General features: G+C 33.3%; 1 long non-coding RNA gene across 1 annotated transcript in view; it reads left to right on the forward strand.

Annotated features, from left to right (window-relative positions):
* LOC125175555 (uncharacterized) overlaps positions 1-24,178 on the forward strand; it is a 103,230-nt gene that overhangs the window by 16,037 nt on the left and 63,015 nt on the right. Inside the window, exon 2 of the long non-coding RNA XR_007155872.1 lies at positions 19,879-19,946. This is a non-coding gene — a long non-coding RNA (uncharacterized LOC125175555). The remainder of the gene's footprint in view (positions 1-19,878; positions 19,947-24,178) is intronic.

Below are 24,178 nucleotides of genomic sequence, written 5' to 3' on the forward strand. Positions count from 1 at the left end.
AGGCATGTCTTTAGAAAAGAGTGGGAATCTACTATCAAAATACATACCCAGAATTAATGTATCAAGTTGTTTCAAACTTAACTAAGAGAGCATTACTAAATGCATTTCTGGTAATATCTTACATAATTCTTATCACTCAACGTAGTAGGTGTCATTAATGACTCAATTGCTCTACAAGAGAAAGAATGCAATTAAAGTGCCCAACGGACACATGTGGAATCATTCAACAAATGTCTTCTGATTGTCTCCCTTGCGTGTGGCCTGTGCTCAAGGAGCACGAATATCATGAATAAACAAGAGCAACAAAGACCCTCATATTTCTGGAGTTTATTTTCTAGGTAGAGAATAGGGATTTAAAGGTATTTTCTGCCTTCATTAAATTACACTGCTCACATTAGCTTGGTGACATGGGCTAGTTTTTTAATTCTTTTTATCTTGATTTCACGTATAAAAAGGATTAATAACAAAAATAATAATAAAACAAACACAAGCATCCAGAATTGGGGGTTAATAAAGTATCACATGTGAACATTGCCTTACTAAATGTATCTCCTATATATTTGCTATTTTTATAATGCTCGTATTATTTTAAAACTCACTGTATGGCATAGCATATTTTCAATATATTGACTTTCAGGTTGTATGAACTTTACCTTTTAGTACTAAGCATATTATCTGATATTATAAATTAGTACAGTATCTTTGAATTATTTTTTCTTTTGTAGTTTTGACATGAAATATTGCTGTTTCTCATTTCTCCCAGTTGGACCCGTTCAAGACTCAAACTCATGAGGACTTTTGATTAAAACTAAATAATGTTATCCTAAACAAATGTTAGGATTTCCACAATACCCGGGATATCTGAGAAGCAAACCACAGTGGACTTCATACAAATAAATGCTGCAAAGTAATATTCATTCAGTCTGAATCTTCTAAAGTGCAATTCAATAAATTCATTAAAAATATTGTTTTGATTTTTATCAGAAATACTTAATCACGTATCCTAGCATATGAATATATTTTCTCATAGAGCAGCATTTATATTATCAAAAAATATGTATATAAATCCCCAACTTGTGACACTGTGAAGTATGGGAATACACAAAGAAACCACAATTTTTTCATACATGAAAGATAACATGGAAAGCCATATAAATCTTAAAGGCAGAAAATACCTTTAAATCCCTATAATAGCTTAAAGTATTAAAAGTTTTGGGGCGCCTGGGTGGCGCAGTCGGTTAAGCGTCCGACTTCAGCCAGGTCACGATCTCGCGGTCCGTGAGTTCGAGCCCCGCGTCGGGCTCTGGGCTGATGGCTCAGAGCCTGGAACCTGTTTCCGATTCTGTGACTCCCTCTCTCTCTGCCCCTCCCCCGTTCATGCTCTGTCTCTCTCTGTCCCAAAAATAAATAAAAAAAAACGTTGAAAAAAAAAATTAAAAAAAAAAAAAAAGTTTTATCAAAAAATTCAGAGATTTTTATTTTCATTTGGGAAGTCAAAAACACTTTAATTTGCTCTCACATATCGTCTAAGAAAATGCTTTTCATTGCTATTAAATCAGACATCAAACAATGGTATATTCATACCTTCAAGGAGAAGAGCCTTAAAAGTCTTCATTTTTCACACTTTCATCATTTTCTTAATCATATGTTTGTTCTATTAAAATCCATGTGTATTAAAAATTCTAAATAACATTTGCTTCCTGTAGCCCTTATTTTCAGAAGTAAAAATGTGCCTGAGAACCTAGGACAGAATATTCTTAGGGCATTCTAAACTAGTAGTAGTTAGAGCACCTTTTCAGTGAATTCACTACGTTACTTAAAGGGACTTCATGTTTTTAATTGAGAAGCTAATAATGGGTTTAAAACATATATAAAATGATTCTTTGTGAATTTTTGCAAGTGAAAATTAATAATGGCCTTTGAATTTTGAACATCACCTTACCATTTAAATGCCCAATGCCAAATATTAATCAGTCTGCCAACATAATGTGAACATGGAATGAGTGTTTTTTAAGCAAAAACATTGGGTTTTGACCTCGTTGTTGACTAAAGTGTTACATGATGGTCAGGATTCAGCCATTCTATCACTTCAGAAAATAAGTTTGAGAACAAGTGATTCACAGCACTTCCCTTAAATGACATTATAGAAGTGATAATTCAGAAAATAAGATACATTGTTTTGTCTATTAATTGAATTCCCAGATTGACATAACCTGATATTATTTGGCCAAAAAACAAAGCAAAACAAAACATATAAGAGACCTGTGGTTAAAATTAAAGTGAGTGTAGCTATACAGAACAATCATATTACTTCGAGCAGTGACCTGTGATAATTTGTTACAGACAAAGATATAAGTAGAAAATAGTTGCTTTAAGGGCTTTGATATTTTATTGAAACTGATGGTTTTTCGTAAGAAACAAATGGCTCAAAGCAATGAGCCATTAAAAATCGCTACCTATTATTCTATAGAGATTTATCTTGCACACAATTATGCACATATATCAGAAAATATTATTAATATCTCTGGGAATTTTTTCATCATAGCCTCAATCAAAATGATGTGCCCACAAGCTTAATTTTCTATCTTTCTCTGTGAGTTATACATTGGATATTAATGCAGTTCATCAGGTATACTAAGTCTTAGCACATCAGCTAACATGGGCTATGCAAAATATTGAACAAGAGGGAAGATTACAAAAACAAAAATAGAAAAAGAGGAAGAAAAAAAGGAAAACTCCTTTTTTACAGAGGACAAATTTCTGCCATGCAAACAAAATCAGAAACTACTATCTAAAATAACTTGCTGGTTGTATTACTAATGAAAGCTTATTTTGTTAAAAACAAGACTTCTAGGAGATATTAAAATCAGTGCCCACCTCTGATAACTGCATAATGAATGATGACAATTAGGCATTTGTTGGTTGGGTGTTCATAGAATTTCCAACCACAGAATTAATTTGGAAGAGGTCAACATTATTTCTTCAAAGTCTGCCCTGATGCCAAAGATACAACATAAGGGAAAGTATTCATTTGGTATGACCAGGCTAGTAAACACTTAACTAGAAACTTAGAATTCCCTGAGAGGTGATTTTAAACTGTCTTTTTGCATATAAAAATGAATTTTCAATAAAGCACAATGAATCAGAAGGAGATGTTTCAGGAATTCTGAATTATTCCCAGTTTGATATATATAATCATTAAACAACTGATGTATGAACGAGGCTGCATTAATCTCTAATAGATGCTCTAAATTATCCTCCGAGAATGTATGAATTAAAGGAAACATTTTTAAAAGACGTATCTCTGAATATTTGAACTAGAATGGATAATTTTCAAAAGTTAATTAGAAGTAAAAAATTAGTGGCGCCTGGGTGGCTCAGTAGATAAGTATCACACTCTTGATCTCAGGGCATGATTTCAAGGTTCAGGACCCAGCCCCACTCGGGCTCCGCGCTGACAGAACAGAGCCTGCTTGGGATTCTCCCTCTCCTCTCTCTCTCTCTCCCTGCCGCTCCGTCACTCACACACAGCTCTTTCTCTCTGAAAATAAATAAATACACTTACAAAAAAGAAGTAAAAAAAATGAATCACAAGTAGTTGTATTTATAGGGCTACGCTATCCTGTAAGAAAGATAAAGAAATGGCAGCAATGTTGTGATTGTTTCTGGATAAGCTGAAAGGTTAAACGACTTCTCAGAGTTGAATGTCCATTTGTAAGGGATCAAGGATGGAAGTACAGGTGTTGTAACCAAAGTCTTCACTCTTCTCATCACATCATTTCCATTGGTATGCTATTCGTTAAAGGTGCCCAAGCAATTTCTTGAGGATTTTGAACTTCAGCTGCCTAGTGAGAGAACATGGAATGTGATTTGGATCACAAAGCAGGATCACCCTGCTTTGGGGAATTTTGCTAGTGAACTGGAACACACTGTTACATTTGAGTGTTTGCCCCATTTATCTGGTCCTACAACATAACTGCATTCAGGCTGTGTCTGAAGCAAGCAAAAAAATTAAGTAAACAAATAGTTATCAAGATTTTGCTCCTATTTAACCTAAGGAAAATGTTGCATTATATTGATTTTTCCCTCATGAATTAAAGACTTCTTTTTTTTTTTCCATGAGGATGAGTAGCAAAAACATTATTGATCTATTTACAGTCAATCTAAAATTTACCTTAGCATTAACAAAGGAAAAAGCATAGAAACTTTGAGTAAGGTTAAAGTAATATTTATTAAGCTGGGTCCATTTCAAATCTTTGTAATTTAAAACAAAAGAAGATAAAAGATTATGTCAAAATTAAGAACATTCTTTAAAATGTTTATTCAAATCATTAGGTGATAAATAAGCATCAACTTTTCAAATGAGATATTTTGTCAGTTTCATTTATTTGTGTTAATAAAAGGGAATTTTTTTTAATTTAAAAAATGTTTCAACAATGGCCAAGGGAAAGAAAGAGCTACTCTGATTTACAGTCACCACAATATGCAGTGATTGATGCTGTGTACATCTCTTATTTTGTAAGCTGTGAAATTCCTGAGAAAGTTGGATATATGTTCTTATTCTTTATCCACACCATCTGACAGAGTTCATCTGAAATAGAGTAGATGCTCAAGAAACTTTATTATAGAGAAAGGGATTGATGATTCATTGAAAATTTTGTAGCTAATGTTTGAAAAACATAGGGTTGGAAAGCTTATACAGAAAATGTCTATTTTTTTTAAGTTTTTATTTAAATTCCAGTTAGTTAGCATATAGTATAATATTAGTTTCAGGTACACAATACAGTGATTCAATACTTCCATGCATCAACCAATGCTCATCACAAGTGCATTCCTTAATCCCCATCACCTAAATAGCCCATCCCCTCTGCCCATCTCCTCTCTGATAACCATCTGATTATTCTCTATAGTTATGACTCTGTTCTTGGTTTGGCTCTCTCTTTTTTTCCCCTTTGCTTGTTTGTTTTGTATCTTAAATTTCACATATGGTGAAATCATATGGTATTTTTTTCCTCCTACTGACTTATTTCACTTACCATAATACTCTCCAGCTCCATCCACGTTGATGCAAGTAGCAAGATTTTGTTCTTTTTATGGCTGAGCAATATTCCACCACACCTTCTTTATCCATTCATCAGTCAATGTGGAAAACACTATGGAGATTCTTCAAAACGTTAAAAATAGAACTGCCCTACAATCCAGTAATTGCACTACTAGGTGTTTACTCAAAGAATGCAAAAACACTAATTCAAAGGGATACCTGCACTGCAATGTTTATAGCAGCATTATCTACAATAGCCAAATTATGGGAACAGCCCACGTGCCCATTGACTGTCTTTATTTTTATAGAGGTGAATATCTGTGGAGTTGAATGTATATTGAAGATAAGGTCATTCTTAAAACCTATTAATCAGATGATTCTAATAAACAGTAAAGTAAAAGTTGACTTTTATTTAAAAACTGAATTGTAAAATGAATTCATTTTTAAAGTTCTTAGCACCCCCTCTCAAACTCCAACAATGATATATTCTATTATTAGTAACCTTTTCTTTATGCCTAAGAATTTATAGAGAAGCATCTACTAGATGTATGATACCCAGAACCTTGAACTGTTGAGAATTATAATCTCTATATGCCATATTTGGTCTTAATTAGACTGTTTTTGTTGTTGTCTGGTTATTTTTCTATTCCTTTTGACATATTTATGTACTTACTCTTCAATTTATGGCATACCTTATTTCATCCTGTCACTGATATTTTTCCATCTCATGTCTTACTAGAAAAATACAAATGGTCCTTATGATAATTAAGAAGTTTGGCATTGAAAAAAATGTTTTTAAAAGAAAAGGGGCACCTGATTGGCTCAGTCAGTTAAGCGGTCAACTTCAGCACAGGTCATGATCTCGCGGTTCACGAGTTCGAGCCCCACATCGGGCTCTATGCTGACAGTTCAGAGCCTGGAGCCTGCTTCAGATTCTGTGTTTCCATCTTTATCTTCCCCTCCCCTGCTTGTACTCTGTCTCTCTCTCTCAAAAATTAATACATTTTTTAAATTTAAAAATAAAAACAAATACTTAAGAAGTTTGGTATCAAAATATTAAAGAACCAATGTAAGTATATCAAAGTATGTGACCACATCCTCTAGTGCTAAGAAAAAACCAACTCATCAATATAAATAGAAACATTTGAAAATGTCTTTTTCTCTATTTTTATTGACATCTGACTGTGAAGTGTTACTAAATATGGGGTACATGAAAAAAATATATGGGGTACATGAAATATAAAATATATTTCTTTTTACTCTTTACAATTATAATGTCTAACAACAGTATCAGTTAGCAAACAAAAATCAACATTAATTGGAAACGCCAAATGCCGGATGGACGTTGACTGTCCATCTTTGGTTCCTGTCTCTGTTGTCATTTCTGAATCAGGATTTACCTGTCAGTTAGCATTCAAGATGCATTAGAATTCATATTGGCATTTCAGATGCTCTTTGAAGCATTCACTGTTATCTTCCTGTACTCTTTCCTGTGTTTCTTCAACAAAAAGCTGTCTGATATGGGGGTTTTTGGGGTCTGTCATACTGCATTATGAATTTCCCTTTCACTGTTATTGAATCAAATCACATCATGTAACTCGAATATTTAAAATGCATTTTCAGAATAAAAATTCTCACTTATAGAGAACAGCATTGCAAAATTAGAGAAAATAAAGTTAAAATGCTCTATTAAATCTTAATGAATGCCTTTGCATTTATTTCATTTTTAAAGACATAAAACAAAACTTTGTTTGAATGCCAACTCTCCACCACTAAAAATGTAATGTTGAAGAACACTACCCCTGACCAAAAAAAAGGCTTATTCTGTCATGGATACAGGCATAAAAAAATTACCACACAGTATGGTAAATTATATTTTGTAGCTCTTGCGTGCAATTTGGTAGTGGGGAATTCAAAGAGCAATGCTTAATTTGATCTGAAAAGGTTAGAAAAAAAATTCACAGAGGAGATGACAGCCAAGCCTTTGTAAGAGGAGTAGGAGTTTGACCAGAATACAAGACAATGGAGGCTGGAAATTCCAAGATTAAATAGCCACTATCAAGTTTAGGAGGGATAAAAATGCACAGTGTTTTGGGAATTATAAGCAACTCCACTCAACCTGATTACCACCTCCTTTTATCCTGCCTTCCCTGCTCTGCTCAGCCAAAATAAATCTTCTCTCCAACTACTCTGTTGTCACCTTTCATGTGGTGCGATTTGATTTCTGCCTCATGATTATCTAGGGAATGTGTTTGTTGAAGACATAGATTGAGACAACTGAGTTAAAAAATTATGAACTCATAAAATAGTTATTTAGAATTGCAAAACAGAAAAAAGAAAAAAAATAATTTTTTAGACCAGTGATATCACTGAACAAAATGAAGCTATTGGTTAATATTCTCCATATAAACTAATTAATATAAATTGAGAATATCATATAATGTAATATTCTTAAGGTAAAAGATGGACAAACACACTGGAATATTTTATTGCCATAACAAGACACACAAAATGTATATATATGCTCTTAATCCTTTCTGATCCCTCTCAGAGGTGGAAGCTTCCATTTTTGCATAAATTTTCTATATTTTCAAATATCACCTCTACCTTTTCCTATCTTTTGTTGTGTGAGAGAGATAGAATAATCTGCCAATCAATGCACTAATGTTGAAAAGGTCAAAAATTTTTCCATGAAAACATCCAGTCAGTGTGTTCTTTGTTCCTCAGTTTCTTCTGAGCAACAATTAATTCAATTAAACCAGTTCTAAAGCTGTGGATTGTCATAGATCATAACCTTTCGAAGTGTCTTTGTGTTCTTCCTCAAATTTACCTTAGTTAGCATATTTTAATGGTATCACACAAAGGAATATTATTAACCATTCTTGATGTTAAGAAATGCTATGATCCTGCCAATTGCACTATAAGGAGAAATAGAGGGTTGGTATTTCAAGACAAACAGACAGCAGCACAATGAATCACTTAGACTCACCAAGAATCATAAGGATAATTACACAAAGTGACATATAAACCTTAAACATTTATCATGTTGGCATCATAGCTCAACCTTACCTCTTCAGTTATATTCATAAGAAAAGGAATATCAATGGGGAAATCTAAATGGTATTTAATTGTATCAAAAATGAGGGAGAAATATTATTAGGATTTTCACATTCATAATGGGATTTTCACATTCATAAATTTTCATTAGTGGATTATTTTTCGCTGATATATACCATATTTTTCACTCTCTCTGTTAATTGATCCAGTTTGTTTGATTACTACTAGAGTAGCCTGAAATAACCAGAGTTTCAGAGCAAGAATGAAATCTCTTGAATACAGTGTGATTTTCTCTGAAATCTGTAGTGCTTTATTTTGAATATATCTTTCATAACAAATGTTTATGCAGAAGCTTCATTTCTGTAATTTCTTAGTTATAAAATTTCATAGACCTGAAAAATATAAAATTGAACTTAATTTTTTTCTAATCACATACGTTATAATTCAAATTTTGGTAAATTAAGAAGAAATATATTATTTTCAAGTAATATGCAAAATTCTAGTCCTGTTTATTACTTTCCCAAATTTTACATATGCTTGTATACATTTGTATGTAAAATAAACCAAGTAAGTATGTCATATTTGCATTATCATACTTTTGTTTTAGATTATTTCAACTTTCACTATGATAATAACTCCACAATAGACATAACTTAGTTTTTTTCTCATGTTTTGAATTATTTACTTCTTGATTCTCTGAAGAAGATCTTACAGCAACCGCTGTATAACAAGGAGTATTACATCATTTAAAAATGGGCAATTAGCTTTTTTTTTCCTTTTGATCATATCTTTGTATTGATGTACCTGTGATGACAGTTGAATGATTATATCTTTTGCTATGTCCCCATTTATCTTGCCTATCAGACTAGAAGTTACAAGAGATAATGTCTGTATCATCATTCTTTTTATTGAACATAATATATATTTAGCATAATCTCGATAACTGACAAATGAAACTTATGTTTAACAACATGGCATAGAAATCAACTAATCTTCATGACTTTGGGGTAATAAATCAGAAATGTTTACTTTGGCTTTTATAAAAACATTAACTATTATTGACAAACTCCTTATCATCCTATCTCTTAAGAAAAATGCTTATTAATTTGAACAAAATACATTAGTCAACTTAATATTCAAAAGCACTTTAACTCCTGTGTATTTGGAGTCTTGGGATATAGGTAACAACTGAGCTATTTTTAACACAGGTAGTTGTTGTTTCTTAATTCAAAATAAGAAGCCACATTCTGTTTCTGTAAAGAGAAATAGCTTTGTAAATTGAATTGTTATGAGCTGAATTTTATGCCCCCAAAAGATATGTTGACATCTTAACTCTCATTATCTCATGATGTGACGTTATTGGGAATACAGTCATTATAAATGTACTTATTTAAAATGGAGTCATACATATTGGAGGAAGGTAGTGTCCTTATAAGAAGAGAAGAAAAACAGAGGAACAGACACACCAAGGTAGAACACCAGTAAAGTCAGAGGCAGAGACTGCAATGTTGAAACATTTCAAGTATGCAACCCAAGTATGTGTTCCAAGTATGGAACACCAAGGATACTTGGCGAATCTCAGAAGCTCGGAAAAGGTAACTCTCCAGGTTTCAAGGGGAGCATGGCCTTATCGACAGCTTGATTTCAGACTTCTAGAGTACAGAACCCTGAGATAATGAATTTCTATTGTTTTAATCCATTCCGTTTGTGGTAGTTTTTATGGTAGTTGTCATTGACAAAATTTATATGTTGAAACCTAACCTCAAGTTTATGGTACTGGGAAGTGGGACCTTCGGGAAATGACTAGCTCATGAGGACAGACCTCTCGTGAATTGGATTAATGTCCTTTTAAAAGTGGCTTGGGGAATTTCCTTGCCCCCTCCATTAGGTGAGGTTGCAGGGAAAAGAGGGCTATTCATTGACCCGGAAGCCTGGTTCTCACCAGACACAAGAGTCAACCACCTGATCTTGAACTTCCAGCCTTCAGAACTGTGAGGAATATATTGCTAGTGTTTATAAGCTAGCTAGCCTATGTATTTTTTTAATGCAGCCTAAATAGACTAAGATAGTAGCTCTAAGAAATTAATATAAAGGTCACCTGTTGTAGTAAATAAAAAGCACAGGATCCCCCTTACATCTGAATTTCACAAAACCAATGACTATATCTTAAGTATAAATAGATTCCAAATATTATATGCATGTGGGCAGCCCTATTAAAAAGAGCAGTTTAAGACTTACGACTAAAAAGCCCTCAGATAATGTAAGATTTTCTGAGGAATATCCGTGTCTGACCTATCAATAATGTGAGAAGGTAAAACTGTATTCTATTCTCCTTTCCAAGTTGCCCCCAGCATCTCTTTAACGAATAATGAAGCAATGGCCCAAATTCTTAACTGACGTGCTACAAAGCACTTATCACAGATTTGGAAGTATTTGTGAACTACAGGAATTGCCAACACTAGTAAGATCATAAAGAACATTGACCTGGAGGAAAATGAAAATAATTTGTAGAGAAAATTGAATAATTATAAAAAACAAAGCAGGGTTTATTTATAATATAATTAACTTGAGGGTAAGAGAACATTGAATCTCTGGCCATAAATGAAAACCTTATATGGTCCCTTCAGTTGAATACAGGGAAAGTAAAAATTAAAAAAAAAAAAAGTTTCATGGAACATTTATAGGAGGCGTTGCTGACTATCTCCAAACATTTTCAGGGCTCTTATGTGAAGTTCTAGGAAATCTGAGTTTCCGTTTCCCAGGTGAAAGTTTAGTTGAGAATTAGAGTGCTTACTCCTCACAGTAAATGGCAGTAGCCTGAGTCATGATGTGATAAATTGGAAGTTATACCATAACCCCCAGAAGGCTAGGTGCATAGCAGACAAATGTGTGTACTGAATCCAAATGTTTGCCAAACTCCCATGCTAACGATGGGCACCATCAAAGAGAAAGTAAACTGTTCTCTTCTTGTGAGGATGCTGGAGCTTTAAGACAGGTGGCTCATCTTTGGAAAATTGAGATGCAATCTTATCTGTACCACAGCTGTATATCAAATAATGAATTGACCTGAGGAATGATGGGATTTAATTAAGAAAAAAAAAAAAACTAGATTGAAGTCTACTTAATTTTTTTCTACTGAGGCTTTCTGTCTAAGCTCTGTACAGGGAAATACAAAGTTTCATGTCAACTATGGTGATCTATCTGGATCACAGTAAGTATGTAATAATTTCCAACATACTAGACAATAGTCATGACCCTTAACAGAAGTGATACATCTTAAATACAGCTCTTTTTTACTCTATTTCTGATATTTCAGAGAAAGGTACATTAACAGAAGCTAGTAAGAGGCCTCTTTCTCAACTGACAGTTCTCTTTTCTTTCTATTGTCTATTTTCCAATTTTGATCCAAAATTAATCCTCACTTTGGGGGGCAGATGCAATTTTTGTTTAGTGGAAAAAGTTACATCTTCCAGACTGCCTTATCATTCAAAAGATTTTCCTTCTTCAATGACCATATAAAAACAAAACATTTTCCTAATAATTGAGACTTCAATGAAAACAGCTGAATCCTCATCTTTCAACTATTTCCACAAGTTAGCTGAAAGAATGCTCCAAAACTGCTCTGTAACAGTACTCATTTTCTGGAAGGAAAACCATCATATTTCCATTTCTTAATCTCATCGTTCTTTCTGGAACAGCTTCAAATTTTGTCTGAAATATCTGAATGCATTTTCTTCTAGATTAACATTAAATCAATGATTATGCTTTCTTAAAAGTCTTAATCACAAAGTTAATGAACATACTGTTTAAAGTTTACTAGGGGCGCCTGGGTGGCGCAGTCGGTTAAGCGTCCGACTTCAGCCAGGTCACGATCTCGCGGTCCGGGAGTTCGAGCCCCGCATCAGGCTCTGGGCTGATGGCTCAGAGCCTGGAGCCTGTTTCTGATTCTGTGTCTCCCTCTCTCTCTGCCCCTCCCCCGTTCATGCTCTGTCTCTCTCTGTCCCAAAAATAAATAAACGTTGAAAAAAAAAATTTTAAAGTTTACTATATTCTCTTGTGACTTCACACATACACATAAAACATAGTTGTCTCTCATTGCCAAATATCACTCTTTCCAAAACAAATATTTTTATTTTTTTAAGTTTATTTATTTATTTTTAGGGAGAGAGAGAGAGAGAGAGAGCAGAAGTGGGAGAAGAGCAGAGAAGGAGGGACAGAGGGAGAATCCCATGTAGGCTTCATGCTTAGCATGAAAATCCTAAGCTTTGGGGGCTCAGTCTCACGACCATGAGATCACTACTTGAGCCTCAAATGAGAGTGGGTCACTTAAGTGATTAAGCCACCTAGGTGCCTCCAAAACAAATTTAATAATACTTTAACAATATACTTCTTACTGTCCTTTGGGACACTGAATAAACACATATTAATGTAAATTTGATAAAATAATCACCTTTAGTACTTATCAGACTCTAAGGTTTGAAATATAGGATATAAAAACAAAAATATTTTACAACTATATCATAGTTTAAGAGCAACCAATTTAAATATTAAAAACAAATTTCCTTATAGAATGAACACTTTTTCGATGTTACATTATTTATCTAAATCTATTTTAAATGCCTCTTATATAATTGTAGAAAATACTTTGTGGTGTGGGCAATGCTCAGTACTTTTCTCTCAGGAATTTTGGGTTGAGTCTTTCGTGGTAGTCTGTGTTATATATTCTCTTAGATAAATGGATAAATCTCTCTTATTCCAACCTGAACATTAATCTGCTTTCATTGGAAATAGATTCATTTTTTTCCAAGTTATTGCAGCAGTTCAGATTAATGATAACTATGGCTATAAATAGCCAAATGAGAAAATATTACTTTAAATATATTTGAGACTTTAACTCATGGTTTTGTTTATAAATTTCGATTTTATTTCTACACAGTTCATTATCAACTGACCTTAAATTGATATGAGTATCTAGGTTGTTTATATAGGAAACCATATGGATAGTCCACTCAATAATATAATTATTCCCCAAATAATCTATTCCAAATGGGAAGATATTTTTTATAATCAAAACTGTCTTCCTTCTAGAACATAAAAATGTCCAAGAAGTGTCCATAAACTATTTCCTTTAATAAATATAAAAATTATTCTTTTGTTTACTTCAAAAAAGTCAAGGATAACATTTTTCCAAAACCCATTTTTTATGGAAAAAGCCTGCAAAAAATGAATTATTAGATACACAAGATATATCAATATAAACACAATGCAAGGGAGAATTTGGAGGAAAATAATGGGTCTCCAGTTATCATCCAAAATACATGGAAGTTAAGTAGACAGAGGTTCAGTTTCAATGATACACATTATATTTACTCCTTCCCCAAGAAAAAACTTTCCCAAGTTTTGCTTTCATTCTGTTTCTATCTGCTTTAGTGTGTTAGGCATTCAATATTTTGTAAGTTTGCCCTGTAAACATATACACAAGACAGATGTAAGGCAGTAACACCCTCATTTAGATCATTTTGAATTGTTTTCTTGGATTTGAGTTCTTAAAAAAAAATGTTTTAGTTCAAGACATCATCAGATAACAGTTTAAACATACTGAATTTAAATGTATATGATTTAGTGGTTGTCTTGGAAATGTGTAGTCCATGCATGTATTAGGAGATAGGTATAAAGTAAACTGTCAGGAAGGAGGGAGCTCATGTAATGGCAAGTGAAAACACATTTATATGGTGACATACTGTAAATGCAAGAGTTGTGTGTGCGAGGCTTCTGTCATGCGTATCTCTGATGCTGCTCTGGAACACGTGAACATGACTGGTGAGCTAGCCATGTCCCTGTGCGTGGGAAGTAGTGAAGTGTGACAACCCATGTGCTATTTTAGCCTTATTCTCTAACCCTTGATGACAGCATCTAATAGCCTCACTGGTTTCTACCATTCCAGTGCAATAAGACTGAATGTCCATGGTGTGTTTTTCCATTTCCCACCAAACAATTGTTTGGGAACTTGATTTTATTTGTATCAACCCCAAAGGTCTCTCCATTTGTTTAGTTCTCCCAAACTGTATTCAAGTTTCAAAATTCAACAAAATTGATGGCACATAGACCTATACAACACACTTCTTTATAAAATCCCCTTAAAAGCTTCAGCACTTAAGAAAAATCAATAGTGCTTGATGCGGTTTTGTGGCTTTCAGTCCTTGAACACTAAATTCAATTTGATTCATTGCTATTAGTAACTTAGAGTTGCAGTTCAGCCATCTAGAAAGGTAAGGGCCTTTGGCCGGCCCATCATCTGCCATGGATTCACCCTCATTGACAAAGTTGATGCGTTTAGCTTTGCATCTTTCTTTTACAAATAAATGATAAACATAATAATGATGATCTATTTTATGTTCCCACAAAATCATGAGATAGAAAGATAGTTTTGATGTATTGTTAAGTCATTTATTAGCAAACCCCCAGTTAAATGTAAATGGTATTTAAATAAGTTTGGACATGGTAAATTTGTGTCAGGGGCCCACCCTTAATACATCTGTATAGAAACTGAGCATTCTCCCCACAGAGAAACTAAGATGCATCTCTGAGGGTTCAGACATTGCTGGACCCATCACATGGAAGTCAATTGGCATGGGACCAAGAAATTGTCTATTATAAAAAACATTTATTCTGAGGGAAGAAAAACCCAGGAATGATTGCCTTAATTAAAAAAATTAAGCCCTTAGCATTTTTTTTTTCCCCAGAGGAAGGGTAAAATATGTTGGACACATGCCTAGATTCTACTAAGGGAAAAGTTTATTTTCAGAAAACTGGCACAAAAATGTAATCTCCCTTCATGGTCTCATTGTTATAAAAGAAACTGAAGCAAGGAACTGATCTCTCAATTTATTGTTGTAGACTTAGACTTTAAAAGCCTCTAGTTCTTTAGAAGGAAATCTATATTATTCCAGAAGCTATTGTTGGTTAAGAAGTGATCAGTTGCACACATACTTATTGAAAACTTTACTGTGTTTGGCTCCTTTTAACTTATACTTACTTTCACTCCTTTTACTGATACTGGAAGGGCAACAGTCCACAAGTTCATCACTGACTATCTAAGCTCCCTAATTACCTAGTGTGCCAATCTCCATGCCCAACAGAATAGATGGGGAGGGAAGTCTACACAGAACAGAAGCAAAACCTGGCAGGTGAATGTTGGCTCTTCAGCCCCAATAAACTTATTAATAATCACATGTTACTTCTAAGATATACTACGTAAACATCACAAAATCTAATTGTAAGCAAATATGGAAATACTAAAAATTCAGTAATTTATTTATATAAGGAATACTTTACAACCACTAACACTGAATGAAGTAGATCTATCTATACACATATATGTTCAAGACACTGGTGACGAGCAAAATCACTGAATTGACTGCAAATTGAGATGTCGGTGTCAATGTGTTACCATCTATATCCGGATTTTCTGAGGTCTGGGGAAGGTCAATTACTGCATTCAAATGAATTTACCCTACCTGACTCTTAGCTTTTATGTGGTTATATTATAGTTGGGGCTTTGGAGGAATGCTAGTGTTATATATGGAAAAAGACAAGACTAGAAAGAATGCTTAGACAAAAAAAAAAAAAACTATACCAAAATATCTTGAGAAAACATACAGATAAAGTAGTTATACAGAAATGTATAAACTTTGCAGTTATAAAATAATAGAAAGACATCTGTCAAGACCATTTGAATTTTAAGGGAAATTTTATAGAATTCAATCTTGGCAGTGACAAATAAAGAATTACTCTTACATGATTTAGGTTTTGAAAGCCAGATTTCAAAATCTTTGGCAAAGCAAGGAACCATTAATTAATTCATTTACTGGTCAATAGTTTAGTAAAATATGGGGTAATTATACTTTACTGAAGCAGTACCAAAATATTTAATGAATTTATGGTTGAATGGATTTAGAAATTCAGTTTAATTTTTTTTTTTTAATATTTACTTACTTTTGAGAGAAAGAGAGAGCCAGAGGCATGAGCAGGGGAGGGGCAGAGAGAGGGAGACACAGTATCCGAAGCATGCCTTAGGCTCCAAGCTGTCAGCACAGAGCCTGACGTGGGGTTAGAGCTCAAAGCCCAAGAGACCATGACCTGAGCTGAAGCCAGATGCCCAACTGACTGAGCCACCCAGGTGCCCCTAGAAATGCAGTTTTTAAGAACTCATTAAAGTAGTTCTAAATTTAAAAAAAAATCAACTCTTAATAGAGTAGGACTTTTATTACCAAATGGTCTTAATATGAACTATGTTGAAATGAATAGACTCAAAACTCTTTAAACTCTTCACTTATTAACTCATTTAATTCTCACAGCAAGCCAGTGTTGTAAGTACAATTTATTCCTTCGAATTACAGATGAAAAAGCTAATCATCACAGATTTTGCAGAATAAACAGATGTCCGGCTATTATTCACAGGAAACAATAGAACCCAGATTCAATCTCACGTGTTCTCTGAAACAATATGAAATCATTGAAGCAGGAACTGATTTCTCAACAATACCCTTAGAAATCTATGACTTTGGAATACTCTAAAACATTTTAGAAATTTATTCCTTTAAAAATGATCCCTATATTATTGCTTAAACTACTGTTTTGTTTTGTTTTGTGTGTTGGGGGGGGAGGGTTAGTGTATTTATTTATTTTGAGAGAGAGACAGCATGAGTGGGGGAAGGTCAGAGAGAGAGGAGACAGAGAATCCCAAGCAGGTTCCATGCTGTCAGCACAGAGCCCAACACCGGGCTTGAACTCACAAAATTGCGAGATCATACCTGAGCTGAAACCAAGAATCAGAGGCTAAACCAACTGAGCCACCCAGGTGCCCCTATGCTGCTGCTTTTTTAAAGAAACTATTATTTTTAAAAATATTTACTGAAGACCTACTAAGAAGACACTAGACTTTACATTGGGGGATACAAAGTAAGTAATCAATAGTCCATGCTGTCATAAAGTATCCAACCTCATGATCATTATTTTATGTTGGTTTATCAAAAGCTTTAGAATAATGGTATAGAATTGCTTTTATTATTACTTCTTATTATCTTAAAGGTATGATCAAAAAAGCACTTATCTAATACTTTTATTAGTTTTCTTAATTAACATTTCTAGTCATTTATCATATAGCTCTGGCTCTTTCTATCTCAAAGTAAATAAATAAACTGGAAAAATAATTCTACTAATCAGAAAGTCCAATGCAAACAGAACCATGACTCCCTTATTGATTCAAGTAATTTATTTAAAATAATATATAAGCATTAAGGCACATGGTTGGCTTAGTCAGTTAGGCATCTGACTCTCGATTTTGGCTCAGGTCATGACCTTGGTTCATAAGTTAGAGACTCATGTCAGGCACTACACTGCCCAAAGAGCCAAACCTGGTTGGGATTCTCGATTCTCTCTACCTCTCTCTCTGCCCCACCCTAACTTGCACATGCACGTCCATGTGTTCTCTCTCTCTCTCAAAAATAAATAAATAAACTTTCCAAAAAGTATAAAAAAATAATATATAAGCATGAATAAATATGCTATTTTATGATGCCATATACTTGAGTCATTGAACATAAAGAAATATAAGAAAAAAATAACAAAAAGTAGAAGGAAATTATTTTATTTTTTAAAAGTTAACTACAATAATGAATATCAGATCCTATTTCTTCACAAACATCAGTTCTGATCCATTTTTAAGAAATTGAATGTATTTTTTAAATTTTTTAAAATATATATATATATATATATTTTTTTTTTAATTTATAACCAACTTAGCAAATAGTTTGATCATGATTTCAGGAGTAGAATCCAGTGATTCATCCCTTACATATAACACCCAGTGCTCATATCTCTTGCACATTTAGCCCATCCCCATAACCCCTCCAGCAACCATCAGTTTGTTCTCTATATTTAGGAACCAAATGTCCATTGACAGATGAATGGATCAAGAAGATGTGGTATATATAATGGAGTATTACTCAGCAATCAAAAAATATTGTCCTTTGCAACAATGTGGATAGAACTAGATGGTATAATGTTAATTGAAATTAGTCAGAGGAAGACAAATTTCATATGACTTCACTTATATGTGGAATTTAAGATACAAAGTAGATGAACATAAGGGAAGGGAAGCAAAAATGTTATAAAAACAAGGAGGGGACAAAACATAAGAAATTGAATTTAAAAACAAATGCTAAGGGGCACCTGGGTGGCTCAGTTGGTTTAGCATGGCTCAGGTCATGATCTCACAGTTTGTGGGTTTGAGCCCCGGGCAGACTCTGTGCTGACATCTCAGAGCCTGGGAACCTGCTTCAGATTCTGTGCCTCCCTCTCTCTTTGCTCCTCCCCCACTCACACTCTGTTTCTCAAAAATTAATAAACGTTAAAAAAAATTTAAAAACAACTGCTAAGAAAGTAATTAATTCATAGCTATTCCATTAATAAGGTTGATTATGATTCCCTAAAAAAAACCTGCTAAATATTAGGCAATTACGTTTTAATCTAAAGATACAATGCATCTTAAAATCAGTAACACGCTTACATTTATGTACATTTATTTTTTAATGTAAATATTGCCTCTGTTTCATAAACTTTTCATGTTTGTCTATTCTTCCAGTCTGATTAATTTAGACATCCTTTATATAAAATTTCAAAATATAAATTTGGTTGCTGTTACTGAGATATAATATGAAAGTGCTGCTGTGCAAGGAAAGAAGAAATAGAAGAACACAGAGAGGTGTGCTTCAAAATACTTTCTTACTACATGACCACATTACAGTTATTGTATTGTACAGACATTGTATTCACGCTTAAAATTTTCACTACTTGCTATTTTCTTAAATTCTTTTTTGACATTCGTCTATTATTTCTGCTTATTCAAATATATGCTATGAGTCTTTTATCTGAACACCGTTTTCACATATTTCATTTAAAATATTGATAAACACAAACTTTAAGAAGGAAATTTAACGTGGTTTTTATTGCTGAAAAATTATAAATCTATGGGGCTCAGTCGGTTAAGCTTCCAGCTTCAGGTCAGGTCATGAACTCACAGTTCGTGGGGTCAAGCCCCTTGTCAGGCTCTGACCTGTCAGCACAGGAGCCTGCTTCTGATTCTGTCTCTCCCTCTTTATTCTTCCCACCACCTCCCTCTCTCTCTCTCTCTCTCTCAAAAATAAATAAATATTGGGGCGCCTGGGTGGCTCTGTCAGTTAAGCATCCGACTTTGGCTTAGGTCATGATCTCACACTCCATGAGTTCGAGCCCTGTGTCTGGCTCTGTGCTGACAGCTCAGAGCCTGGAGCCTGCTTCGGATTCTGTGTCTCCCTCTCTTTCTGCCCCTCCCCTACTTGCACTCTGTCTCTGTCTCTCTCAAAAATAAATAAAACGTTAAAAAAATTAAATAAATAAAAAAATAAACATTAAAAGAATAAAAACATATATAAATCTATATTATAAATCTAAATTATTTGTAAGTATACAATTTTTCACCTTTATTTATAAACCATACTGTTTGGCTTTTGATAATTTGAGAAAACACAAGATCAATATGTTCAAATGAATCTTATTACATGATCACAGACTTTTCATGAATGGTCTCCATTTATAAGACTCAAGCAATTAAACACTATGTTTCTGAGTTAGATATTTAATATGTCCACTACTGGGAAATTTGAACTGCTTTATTGCCGGACCTTCTACAGTAAGTAGTAGACAATGACTTTGATTTTTTTTCCCTCATCTTTCTACAGACCCCATATATTATGGAAAGAATGAAGATTAAAAATTACTACAAAACATTAGGAAAAGTCTTTTTGTGGTAAGCTCATTTATCCTCTATAGAGAAAACCAAAACTATTGTGATGGCAATCATTTATTGGACTTCTCAAAAGAAACTTGTCTGTGAAAGAATTACTGTGTTGTTCATACAGTCCCCAAACTTGGAAAGAAAATTAAGTCAAATATTCACAAGTGCCAACTTCAAAGCAAATTTGCCATGGTAACCGTACCTTGAAAGCCCGTGGTTGCAGATTTTTGCCAATTAGCAACTCCAAAGGGTGCTATTAGTTCCTTCAAAAACATAAGGGACATTTTTTTTTCCATCTTTGACTGCTATTCCTCCTTTACAACAGGCCATGATAGAAGATGGAATACACAACGGCATACCATTTATTCTTATAATCATACAACTAGTTCATAAAGAAAACAATGCATATTGTGGTATAGGACTTTGTAAAGAATAATTGCCCTTTGCTAAGTCATCATTACTATCCTCAAATTCATTTATTTAAGTAAATTGTGCCAGACCAACAGCAAAAAAACTAAACCACATGAAATATCTAAACTATATATTCTTTTTATAATGTCTATCTTCTAGGTTGTAAGCTAGAGAATAGATGACAGATACATAATGAGAAGCTTTACTACCATGAATATGGCAATTGGGAAAAGTCTAAAAATTTTTCCTCAAAATTAGATATAAACTACATATTTGAATTGCTATTTCAAGAACATTCAATTTCCAATACATTTTTCATTTCTATTACTTTTCCTGAAAATTTGTAAGATTTTCTCTCCTAGCAGTGATGCTCTGTATTTTTAAGAAAGTCAATCAGGACTATAAAATTATTATTATCTTGATTGCTATTTTGATCCATATTAGTATGGATAATTTAGTGGAGCTGCACCAACCATAATAAAAATTAAAAGCATTTTGCTTTTTTATTAGAAGCAAGAATTAAAAACAATTTTCTTTATCATTGGCAAAATATTTCCATCCATTTATATTAGCAAGAAAAACTATAACACCATCATAAGCATAGCATTTTTCATTTTGAGATTATATTTAAATAGTTTGGGCAAATCTAACATAATTGTCAAGTACGCATTGAGAAAATTGATGTTTAGTAAAATGATGGCTTATTATAATGCAGCTCTAAAGCTAAGAATGTTTGTAATTTTTATGTAATGAAACAAACTGCAGATAAAACTTCTTGGGAAAAAAAAATCCCCAAATAACTTTATTTAAATTGTTGAAAATCGGGCCTTTATTCCTTAACCAAATTTTTGTTTTATTTAACTGCTCCATAAATGTGGGTAACTTGAACTGAATATTAATTATGAAAAAGCTCTTTTAATATGAGTTGTCAACCCAACAAAGAGTCACAAATGAAATAGTGAAAAATGCCCATTAGTTTTCATATTCTGCCTTAATGTCAGCAGCACTTAAAAAACATCCAAGATAAGAAGAAGAATTCAGGAGTGGTGATTTTTATTGAGCATTTTACCTTATCATTATACATATGTCGTATTTACAATCTCCATTTTTAAAAATACATATAACGCTATAAATTACATTTAATTTTTTCTTAGATTGCCCACCTAAATATAAGCAAAAAGTACATAAATAGCTCTGAAGAAAAAAAGTACAATAAAACCTTGGCTTAGGAGCAGAATTTGTTCCAGAAACATACTTGTAATCCAAAGCACTTGTATATCAAAGCGAATTTCAAGAACCTTTGGCTCAGTTTTGATCATGCGATGTTTGGCATCATGTGCTGCCCGAATTGCAAGACCTCGTTCATTTATCAAGTTAAAATGTATTAGAAATGTTTGCTTGTCTTGCAGAACACTCACAGAACAAGTTGCTCACAATCCAAGGTTTTTCTGTATATGCTAAAAGGGTAAAAGAAACCCATGAAAAATAAAATTTCAAAGAAATGCCAAGTGTCAAAAAGGGAAGTTTTGATTACGATAGGGAATTTTATTATTCTGGAATAACTACTGTTGAAGTTGTAAAATATGAAATACATGTTTTATTTTAAAATTACATTTTATATTTAAAGATTCTTGGTGCTTTGGAAGTTTTCTTTGCTCTGCCTTTGACTTTTGATCAAGGAGGAAAGACTATAGTCTTAAGAGAGTACTTCTACCTGGAGACAGTAAAGGTTAATATAGATATAAAATACACTAGAATCTGCCACTGGGAGATTCATATTGCCTTAAATAAGAAAAAGAAAGATATCTATTTCTCTGTAGGAAATAAGAATAGAATTTTCAGTGGTGTACCTCTTTCGACCTTACACATGCTAGATATTTAATTAGATTATTTGGTACATCAGTCTCTAAAAATCAAAAAATGATTTTAAAAATCTTTATTTTTTTAACTTAAAGTGAATAATATATCTCTAGGGAAAAATAACAGTTAAAGATTTCTTTTCAAAGACCAGCTCTTCAGTCACATGAAGAGTTTAAAACTTATAAATAAAAAATACAGTGAAATATATATTAGAAACATAATATTTTAGGTTTGTGTCTGTTATGCTAATTACTTATTTTTTGAAGCAGTTACTATTTAAAAAAAACTAAGAGAAAAGGATTGGGAGAAAAAAACAGCAGTGGCAGATTTTAGAAGAAATCAAATTTTTTATCATTTAAAAATAATGGGAATATAAATACAGACTTTATTTCAAACTAGTTGGACAGATAACTAAACTTTTTTTTTTCTTTTAAGTTTATTTATTTATTTTGAGAGAGAGAGGGTATGAGCAGAGGAGGGGCAGAGAGAGAGAGGAAGAGAGACAATCCCAAGCAGGCTCCATGATGTCAGCACAGAGCTGGACATGAGACTTGATCTCACAAACCCCAAGATCATGATTTGAGCCTAAACTAAGAGTTAGACATTTAACTAACTGAGCCACTCAGGCACCCCTAAACCTTTTTCCCCAAAACCCAACAAACTATTCTTTATGAAAGTGTTCCTTTTTCCTATCATTTGACTTGAGCTTTGAAATGTACCTTCAAAAAGCATTCTTTTCCTAAGTTTATTCAGCTTTTCTGACCATCTAATGACCATGCAATAGGCACTTATAATTATTTTATTTCTCAATTTGTTTTCTGAATTCTCTGCCCTATCTTTAATGTTTAAAAATATTGAATTTTGCGTGTGGAGTTGGATTAAATAGGTGAAGGGGAATAAGTTATGCACTTCTGATGAGCACTGGGTGTTGCATGTAAGTGTTGAATCACTAAACAGTACACCTGAAATGAATATTAAACTGTATGTTAACCAACTGGAATGTAAGTAAAAACATTTAAAAAATATTGAATTTTATGAATATAACCTTAAGATGTCTAAGCATGAAAAAGAAATCTAGATAAAACCTGAAGGAAAGACCCATTGAAAATTCTGTTTCTCATTCAGGTTTGCCTGTCTTTTCCCTTTGACTATGAGTAGTTGCTTGTCTTGAGAGTGACAATGATTATTTTTCCCTATTATTAATCACAATGATGATGAGACTGTCTGTAGTCACTATAACTTATTCATTCACCCCACAGACCATACTGTGTACCCAAAGTTCACAAAGGATGGTTCTGGATGCTGAAGACGTAACTAGGAACACTATAGACATGTTTTTTCCCTCATGGAGTATATCATCACTGTAGAGGAAAAGATGTAAACATATACTTACAAGTGTATGAAAGAGGAAATGCAGAGAACTATGAATGTATATAATGATAGGGGCTAACAGAATCTTCTGGATAAAAGAAGGTCTGTCTTAGGAAAGGAGGAAATCTGACTTAGTGCAGAAGGGAAAAGAATATTGGCAGAAGGAAAAGAGGTTGGGATTTACATAGCTGAGAGAGAGCATGTTCCTATCCCATAAAACAAATGAGAGAGAGAGAGAGAGAGAAGAAAGTAGAAATAGCTATTGCTGGAGGAAGCACTGAGGAATGTAGAAAATAATGAGGTCGGAGAGCAGTCAGGTTCCCAAGCATGCGCCATATAAGTCAAGGAAAGCATTATAGAATTTATCCAACGGATAAGGGTAAACAAAAGTGATGTGAAACAATAATCATTTAAATGTTTATTTCTACTGAAGTGTCTAGAATAGATCAGGTAAGGTGCATGTGGGGCAACAAGTCACACAGGAGATCAATTTAAGTGAGGATCAATGTCAGATGCTTTTGCATTTGTCTAACTTAGGGATCACTGTGGCTTTCACTAAGGTGGCATTATAGAAGGAAATCAGTTTAAGAGGTGAATTCAAA

The sequence above is a fragment of the Prionailurus viverrinus genome, chromosome C2, assembly GCF_022837055.1.
Source record: "Prionailurus viverrinus isolate Anna chromosome C2, UM_Priviv_1.0, whole genome shotgun sequence".
Classification (NCBI taxonomy): domain Eukaryota; kingdom Metazoa; phylum Chordata; class Mammalia; order Carnivora; family Felidae; genus Prionailurus; species Prionailurus viverrinus.